This window comes from Dasypus novemcinctus, unplaced genomic scaffold (genome assembly GCF_030445035.2).
Source record: "Dasypus novemcinctus isolate mDasNov1 unplaced genomic scaffold, mDasNov1.1.hap2 scaffold_167, whole genome shotgun sequence".
NCBI classification, from domain to species: domain Eukaryota; kingdom Metazoa; phylum Chordata; class Mammalia; order Cingulata; family Dasypodidae; genus Dasypus; species Dasypus novemcinctus.
In genome coordinates this window covers 249,692-258,799 of record NW_026688160.1, presented here as the reverse complement: position 1 = coordinate 258,799, position 9,108 = coordinate 249,692, and positions in this window count along the sequence as shown.

The following is a 9,108-nucleotide window of genomic DNA, read 5'->3' as shown; positions in this document are numbered from 1 at the left end:
ACAAAATTATTCCTTACAATCCTGATTAAAGGTGTGTCCTCTAGACATTTCTGGGGTGGATGGGCAGCTCTAAAATGGTAAATCCATTCTAGCATTACAATCTCCCTAAGCCTTTGAATTCCTTCTTCTACTGTGTACAAGCATAAATCAGGTATCTCAACCTCAGACATGCTAGGCCATCTTTTGGCCCATGCTTCAATCAGCCACCCAAACAAACAAATAAAGCCCTTTCTAACCCATCCAGCTATAGCATGGAATCCAGAATTTCTGCTTAGTGGGCCCATATCAATAAATTCAGCCTGATCCAACTTTATATTTCTTCCACCATTATCCCATACCCTTAGTATCCACTCCCACGCATATTCCCATGATTTCTGTCTATATAAGTTGAAAACTCATGCCATTCTTTCTGAGTATACATTACTTCCTCATGGGTCACACTTTGTATTTCACCTTTGGGGTCTTGTTGTGATTTTAAGTCTAGTAATAGGTCTCAAATACAAGAGAGGTGGTGGGGGTGGGTAAGGAGAAGGATTAGAAATGCCTTGCAAGCTACTGACCTCAGGGCATTCTCTTGCATTTTCTTCTGGTGAGACAGGATTAATCTCTTCAGGCAGGGGTTGGAAGGTAGTTTCCTCAGGGCAGACTGGAGGCTAGGCAGTGCATGCTGGAGTTTGGCTGGTACATGTCTCAGTGCTGGGAGGAGGTCCAGACTCCTTGGGGCAGGCCAGAGACTGGGCAGGGCAGGCTGCAGTTTGGCTGGTACCCACCTCAGGGCTGGAAGTTGTTTCAGACTCCCTGGAGCAGGCTGGATATTGGATGATACAAGGTTGGCAAGGTATGATCTGGACAGGGCAGGCCATGGCAGGCTTATGTGATAAAGTCGCAGCAGAATTCAGGGTTTCAATGTCTCCATCAATATCATCATCCCATATATCTCCATCCCAATTCTCTGAATTCCACTCTTTTCCAATCAAAGTCTTCAGTTTGAAGAAACACTGCAGGATTGGGATTTTAGTTTCCTTTGTAACTCCATTACTCATACAATGAGAGTCTGAGTTTGGTTCTCAGATATTTCAAGCCTGTGGCACAGGAGACAAGATTTTCTTTCAGAGCACACATAGAAACTTTTGCATCATCCATGTTTAAGTTTAAGTTTCAAATCTGAAGCCTTTAACTCATCTCTTTCTTTTGTAACACTATCCAGACTATCTAGGAGGAGCCAGCCAACATCATTACACTGTTTGACTGCACAGAACTCTGTTAAGGTATTAAGAACACTCTCACCCAGATCCTTGCTTCTTATAAGTATGGAAGTAGGGGAATCCAGTGATGCTATCTGTGCATCTCGATTGCTAACTCACACCATAAACCATTAGCAGCCTCTTTGTTATTGGAAAGGGAATTGTCAGTTCCCTTGAGTTCAATTAAAGAGACTATTGCAAAACTCCCAAAACCACTTCAGACACCCCATGTAAAGACTCTGTTCCTCAAGAACCACTCCCAGGCATTCTTGGGACTTGGAGTTGTCCTGGGTGGTACCCCAGGGACAACTGCTGGATGTTGTATGTCTTCCCATGGTCCACTGGATGGAACATGGGAAAGTGTGGGCTATGGTGTGGAACACGGGACATGGGGTGCAGCGATGCCCAGAGATGTACTCACCAGATGCAATGGATGTGACATGATGATGGGGAAGAGTGTTACTGAGGGGGGAGTGGTGGGGTGGGGGTGGTGGGGGCGAATGGGGACCTCATATATATATATTTTTAATGTAATATCTTTTTAAAAAATGAATAAATTGAGTAGAAATTGGAAAAAAAAAACCACTCCCTGTACAAAGCTGTATAAGTCAGTGTTCTCTAGGGAAATAGAATCAACAAGAAATTATGTCAATAGCATGTGATTCTATAAGAATCTCTCACACAGCCATGGGGATTCACAAGTCCAGGTTCCACAGGCAGGCTGCAACCAGGGGCTGCAATGAAAGTCCAGTGAAGGTTCTTGACAAATTCTGGGACATACTGGCTGTACAAAGATGGGCTGGGCAATTCTCTTTCAATGCCAGAATCACTTCCCCCATATATATATAAAAGAAGTTGTGAACTTACAAAACAATCATGCTGATATGCAGAATTCCCATTCTACAAGCCTTCAACAACCACACCATTGTGGAACATTCATTTGTTACAGATTATGAGATTTATCATCAGACTATTACCACTAAATATGGTCCATAGCATACATTTAGTATATCTCTTCTGTACTCCCCTAGCCTTAACACGTACATTTTGATATTGATGTAAGAATGTTACAATCATGGTTGTTAATAACTTTTAATTGGGTTTTTGCTTTCTTAATGTTGGGTGGCATTTAACTGATTGGGTTAAGCATCACTCACTGCTGATGGCAATGCCCCTGACTGATGTAATTATAACCAGCTATCCATGATTTACCACTGCAGTAGAGTCAATGGTGACTAAAGTTCATAAATGCTCTTGTATTACAGTTAGCTCAGTGTTTGCTTGACCAAACAACTGGGCACAATTACATGGCTGAGTTGACACATTAGCCTAACTGTCACAGATCTGTAGTGAGTTCAGCTTGTGAAACAGTAAAGAAAAAGGCATATAGTATCAGTAATGGTCAGTAAAATTCATAAGGACTGTAAGGTCTCAGACCCATATCTTCCAGAATGGACCTGGTTTGGTGAGGAAGAACACTTGCAGAGAAGGTACATAATTAGTGCTTGTGAACTCTATGCCTATTTTCAATCCAGGCTGCTCAGACAGGATTGAAGACCTTAGCCAGGGAAAAAGCTGGGGGCTTCCAGACTTCATCCATTGAACCAAAAAGCCCTGGTGCAGTGGGTCACTATCCCTGTTGATGAACATCAACTGATCACCCAGGGTTGCTCAGTGGAAGGTGAAGCTAATCATTTGAGGAGCTGCCATGTAGCAGTTGGTCTGGGATGCCCAGGGTTCTGCACCAGCTTGGGGAGCCAAATAGACCACCAGTCACTCAGGGAAGTCACTTGACTGTCAGAGAGGCTCACCAAAGTAGGTGACAGATAATGTAAAAATGCTGTGGGAAGAGGGCTACAAGTCTGGACTTCATCTAGACCTTTGGGGGGGTTCATGTGAGGGAAATGACATAATTGTTATGGTTTGAAATGTAGAGTCAGGAAATTGTGTCAGCATTGGGGCCATTCTGGTGGCTCATGAACATCCTTTGGGCATTGATTCTCTCCCCCAACAGCTTTGAGAAAGCAGCATTTTTAAGGACTGTCTCAATGGTGAAAGCAGGAAAGCAATTAGGAAACATTCTGAGATGATTGAAAACAAAACCACCACATACAAAAACTTACAGGATGTAGCAAACGCAGTACTGAGGGGGGAATTTATAGCCCTAAATGCTTAAACTACAAAAGAAAAAAGAGCAAAAGTCAAACACTGAACTGCACATCAGGAGGAACTAACAAAACAACAGCACAAACTAAATCCAACACAAGCAGAAAGAAATCACAAAGATTGGAGAGTTTAAAAACCAAAAATGAAGGGGGGAAAAAACAATATCATCTAAATTAATGCAGAAAAGGCATGTGACAAAATCCAGCATCCTTTCTTCCTAAAATCACTTAGAAAAATAAGAATAAAAGGAAACTTCACCAACATTATAAAGGGCATACTTGAAAAACACCACTGCAAATACCATATCACTGGTGAAAGATTGAAAACTTTCCAAGATCTGGAATGAGACAAGGATGCCCAATGTCACCGATGTAATTCAACATTGTACTGGATGTTGTAGGCAGAGCCAAGTAAGCAAGAAAAAGAAATTAAAGACATCCAATTAGGAAAAGAAGTAAAACTTTCTCCTTGCAAATGACATGATCTTATATATAGAAAGTCCTGTACATTGTACAACAAAGTTATTCAAGCTAACAATTCCAGCAAAGTGCTGTTTGTTGAGATAAACATGAGCAAATCAGTAGTATTTATGTATAATTTCAGGAAGAAATGAAAAAAAGAAGTCCATTTCCAACTACCAGAATAAATTTAACTGAGAATGTAAAGGAATTATGCATGGGAAACTTCAAAATTATGAATACAAAAAGAATTTTTAAGAGAATGGAAGGATATTCCCTGCTCATGGATTGGAAGGTTAAATATACCAAGATATATGAATTACCGATGCTATGCAGTCCCAATGAAAATTGCAATAAACAACTTTGTAGAAATGGAAAAGACAAGTCAACACATTTATTTGGAAGGACATACAGTCCCAAAAAGCCAAAAACATTATGAAAAACAAACTCAGAGGACACACACTTCTTCACTTTAAAAGATATTACAAAGCTACAGTGGCCTAAACAACATGGTCCTGGGACAAGTAGATACATAGACCAATTGAACTGAATGGACCCTCAAAATTATTCAGAAATAGACTCTCATAACTATGGCCAATTGATTTTTTTTATTTATTTATTATTGACTTTGTAATAATATTACATTAAAAAAATATATATATGAGGTCCCATTCAACCCTACCACCCCCACCCTACCTCTCCCCCCCCAGCAACACTCCTTCCCATCATCATGACACATCCATTGCATTTTGGCCAATTGATTTTTGACAAGGCTGCCAAGTCCACTCAAAATAGTCTATTCAATAAATGATGCTAAGAGAACTGGATATCCAAATGTAAAACAATGACAGAGGACCCTGATCTCATCTCATATACAAAAAAATTAACTGAAAATGTATAAAGATCTAAAAGAAATAGTAAGATAAGATTTCTAGAAGAAAACATAGGAAATGATCTTCAGCACCTCATGCTGGGCAATGGTTTCTTAGACTTTACACCCAAAGCACAAGCAACAAAGGAAAAATTGATAAGACCTCATCTAAATTAAAAAGTTTTTCACCTAAAATAATTTTATCATGAAAATGAAAAGACAACTCATTCCATGGGAGAAAACAATTGGAAACTATATATACAATTAGGGTTTAATACCTAGACTATACAAAGAAATCCTAAAACTCAACAATACAATGAAATAAAACCCAATTAAATATGGGGAAAAGACTTGTGCCTCCAAAGAGTATACACAAATGACCAGAAAGCACATGAAAAGATCCTTACCTTCATTAGCTATTATGGACATGCAACTCAAAACCAAACTGAAATACCATGTCACACTCACTATAATGGTGTTATTAAGAAACAGAAAATAAAAAATATTGGAAAGGATGGTGAGATATAGAAACACCCATTCAATGCTGATGGCCAAGTAAAATGGCCACACAGCAGCAGTTGGACCTTGCAATATGGAGAATACATTCCCTTTGAAAATTCTGTGATGACCGGTTGCCATGGTTATCTCATGATGCACGTAAGGCTCATGGTCCTAACTGTCACTCTATGCCCAGAGAGATTTGGAGTTGGTAGCAGGTGGAAAAGCTCCCAGCTTAGTTTCCACAGTACATAGAGATGGGAAATCTCAATTGCTGCTTAAGAGGTATGATCATATTGGCCTACATGATTAATTCAATCCCCAAAAAATTGGCAGGAAATTTTTCCACAAAATATGATTCACTTTTCTTCTAGTTTCTCCTCTCCAATTTGTCCTAAAGAGTTTTAGATGTGATTTATAGTTTTCTCTTAATCCTTATTTTATATTTTAGATCCATCTATCAAGCTGGTTGCCTCAAAATGAGTCTCCCTTTAGAAAACTTTAGCATTTCTTATAAAGTTCTTTACCATTCACTCTCTTCCTCAAGACCATGTCTGTGTTAATGTTATTTTACTCAGCAGGGATGTAGTAAAATAATTATTGCAGAATATGGAGTGAATCTGGATTGGTAGGGACCAGAAAGGATGCATTTCATATGATGAGGTGTACTAAAGATGTTTTTAACACCCTTTTCAACCTCTATTCATCATTAAGTGTATATATAACTCAGTATACTTGGGGTATGTTAGTACCATTCATATAACTAGTTTTCCAAACCTAGCTATAAGAACTTGAGTTTCCAAATGTCAGTTTATGAACCAATATACATATTTCCTTTAATCCTTGGGGGTTATCCAAAATTTTCATTTTAGGAAGTTACCTACTGATTTTCTCACTGCCCTGTATGCTCTTCAATAGTAAGTATGGAGAAAATAGAATAATTTTTTTCCATTGTGTTTTACATCACAAAATAAGCTTCTTTAGATGTTGACCATAATAACACATATTAGACTTGTTAGTGGTTCCATGGTTTAGGAAGCTAGAGCATAAGTAAGACAAATTTTGAAGTTCAATGGAGTGATTCCCTTCACTATCCTTTCTCATTAATGGATTGTCTATCTTTACCTAAAAGGGTATATGATTTTGCCAGATTTCATGGTGGGATTTCTCTGGGATAATAGCAGAGGGTGCAGGTAACTGAGTGCAGCCTGGGGGAGGGAGAAGAAGGGACATCCCTTAGTACATGAGCAATTGGGGCCCAAAGAAAGGAGGCTAGAGGTGCTGAGGAAAGTCCTGGGTGGGGATAGCTATGGATGGGACTCTCTCCTCTGCCACTGCTTGTTCAGACTTGAGTGCAAGGAGAGCACATTCTTTGCAGAGCTCTCATGTGGCAGTTCTTTGTGAAAAGGTGGGTTCTGAGCCAGGATGGGAATCAAGCACACCCCTGATCACTAGGAGAGATTACATGCCCCCAGGAAGGCTCACATGAGGCAGCTGACAGTGGGAGTATTTGGGGCACGATGTTCACAAGTTTTGTTCCCTGGTCCTTCAGAGGAACTCTATGAGGGGAAACCTGAGTTATGGTTTGGGTCAGAGAACTCACTTATGCAGAAGGCAGGGTGAGGGTTTGAACCACTCTCTCTCCTGTAATAAAGTAGTTGGCAGGCCTTTCTCCACAGCTCCTGGGAGGTAACTTGTAACCCCAGAATCTGCTGAGTGGGGGCACTGACTACATTTCCTGACTAGAATCATTCACTCAGCAGTGTTGTTGACCACACAGGATTGATGTGGGATCTCAGAACAGAGCACGTGTTCTCCATGAGCTGTAAAGGATCACCCACTGAGGGCTGAAAGTCAGTGTCCATCCCCCTTGTCCTGGAACCATCAGGCACCCACTCTGGAGGGAAGTACTAGCAAGTTTCTTGAAATTCCTCCCCACATTTAATAAGTGAACTCTTCTGGGGCTTTTATGATATATTGGGCATTTTTCTTAAGGATTTCCTTACATTTGCTTATTTTTAGTCTCATAATACAAACTAATAAGCAGGTCTGGCTAAAATCTTCAAAAGACAGCATGGAAAACTGGACACATAAAGAGTTTACATAATGTTCCCTGTTTTGGGTGGCCTCTGAATGAGATTTGAACACAGTTGACCAGACCTTGGCACCCGTGCTTTTGGTCACTGTGCTCTGCTGCCTTCCTATGCTGTGTCATCTATATAAAGTACCCTACATCTGTCTTTTGGGTGTCTAAAGTGAACCCCAAACTACAACTTTTTTTGAAACCCACCTTTTACTCAAGTGGGACACCTGTGTAGGCTGTAAATAAGGGATCATAGTGTGAACTGTAAATAAGTTAATAATGATTTCCTACATTCATCTGTTGGTAAGATGTCACCTGAGAGTTCTGTTGTGAATGCCTTTCCCAGTTCTTGTCTCAAGCATGAAAAAAGAAAATTTGCTACCCAGTCCAAAAAATCTACTATCTGACAATCCCATTCAGTTGGGAACCTCAAAATCAGCATCTGGCCAAAGAAAAGGGAGTGTCCTCAAACATTCCTTAGAAAGTATTCCACAGACAGTACAGTAGAAATGCAATTATTTTATTGCATCAGTAATGTTGACTGTAGATACTAAGTATTCCATATTGAGAAAAACCTTTAAAAAGGTTAAGCCATGATAGTTTTCTTAATTCACATGTGAAATTTTGCTTTTAGTAATGAGTCAGTAGTGCCACAACCACATAATTAAAAATGTAGTTACAACTAAAGTTGGTTCACATTTACTGGCAGATTGTATTTTAAGTTAATGTTTGGTCAGTCTATTTCTGAACATTAGTAGGAAGAGTTATCTTCTGAAAAAGTGCTATGAGATTATTAAAAATCTGATATATTTTTAAGAGAAGTTTTAGATTCACATAAAAAACTGTGGAGAATACAAACAATTCCCACATATACCCCTGCCACCCTCCCAGTCTAGAGCCAGCAGTTTCCCCTGTTAATAACTCTCATCACTGTGGTATGAACAATTGAAGGGACAGTATTGATACAGTGTTTTGGAGGCTCGCTCTTCCTAATCCTCAGCTTTGTGCATTTTGACAAAGGCATATTGTCATGTACCTACCATGACAGAACATCAGTGGTTGAATTGTGTCCCTCCAAATTACATTGAGAAAACCTTGGTACCTGTGAGTGTGACCACTTTTGGAAATAAGATGTTTGCAAATGTGATTAAGATGAGGTCTACTGAATCAGGGTGAACTGCAATATAATACAACGTGTGAACTTACAAGAAGGGAAGAGACAGAGAGGAGAAGGCTGTGTGAAGATGGACTGACACTGGAGAAGCAGGCCAGGTGAAGATGAGGAAGAGATTAGAGTCATGCTGCCAGGAGCCAGGACACCTGGAGCCACCAGAAGCTGGAAGAGTCAAGGAATGGTTCCTAGCAAGGATCTTCAGAGAGAGGCACAGAGTATGGTGCTGTGGACACATTAATGCTGGACTTTTTGTCCTTAGAATTGTGAAGGTTTAAGTTTGTGTTCTCAAACCACCCAGTCTGTGGCAATGTATTATAGAAGTGCTAAGAAACTAAACACATATAGTGCTGGGAAGTAAGGTGCTGCTGTAAACAGATACATGTGGAAGGCTCACAGAGGCTTCTAGGCAAAATATAACTTCTGAGCAGTCATGGGTGAAATTAGCCCAGATATTTCCAGCCTACCTATAGCCATGACTCTGCATTGAAGCTTCAGACTCCAGAAAGCACAAATGGACCTCATCAATGTGTCTGTCTGGATTGCTAAAGATGTGATACAAAAACCTACTGAAATTGTTGTATTCCACAATTTGGGACAGTAGGGTTTTCATACAA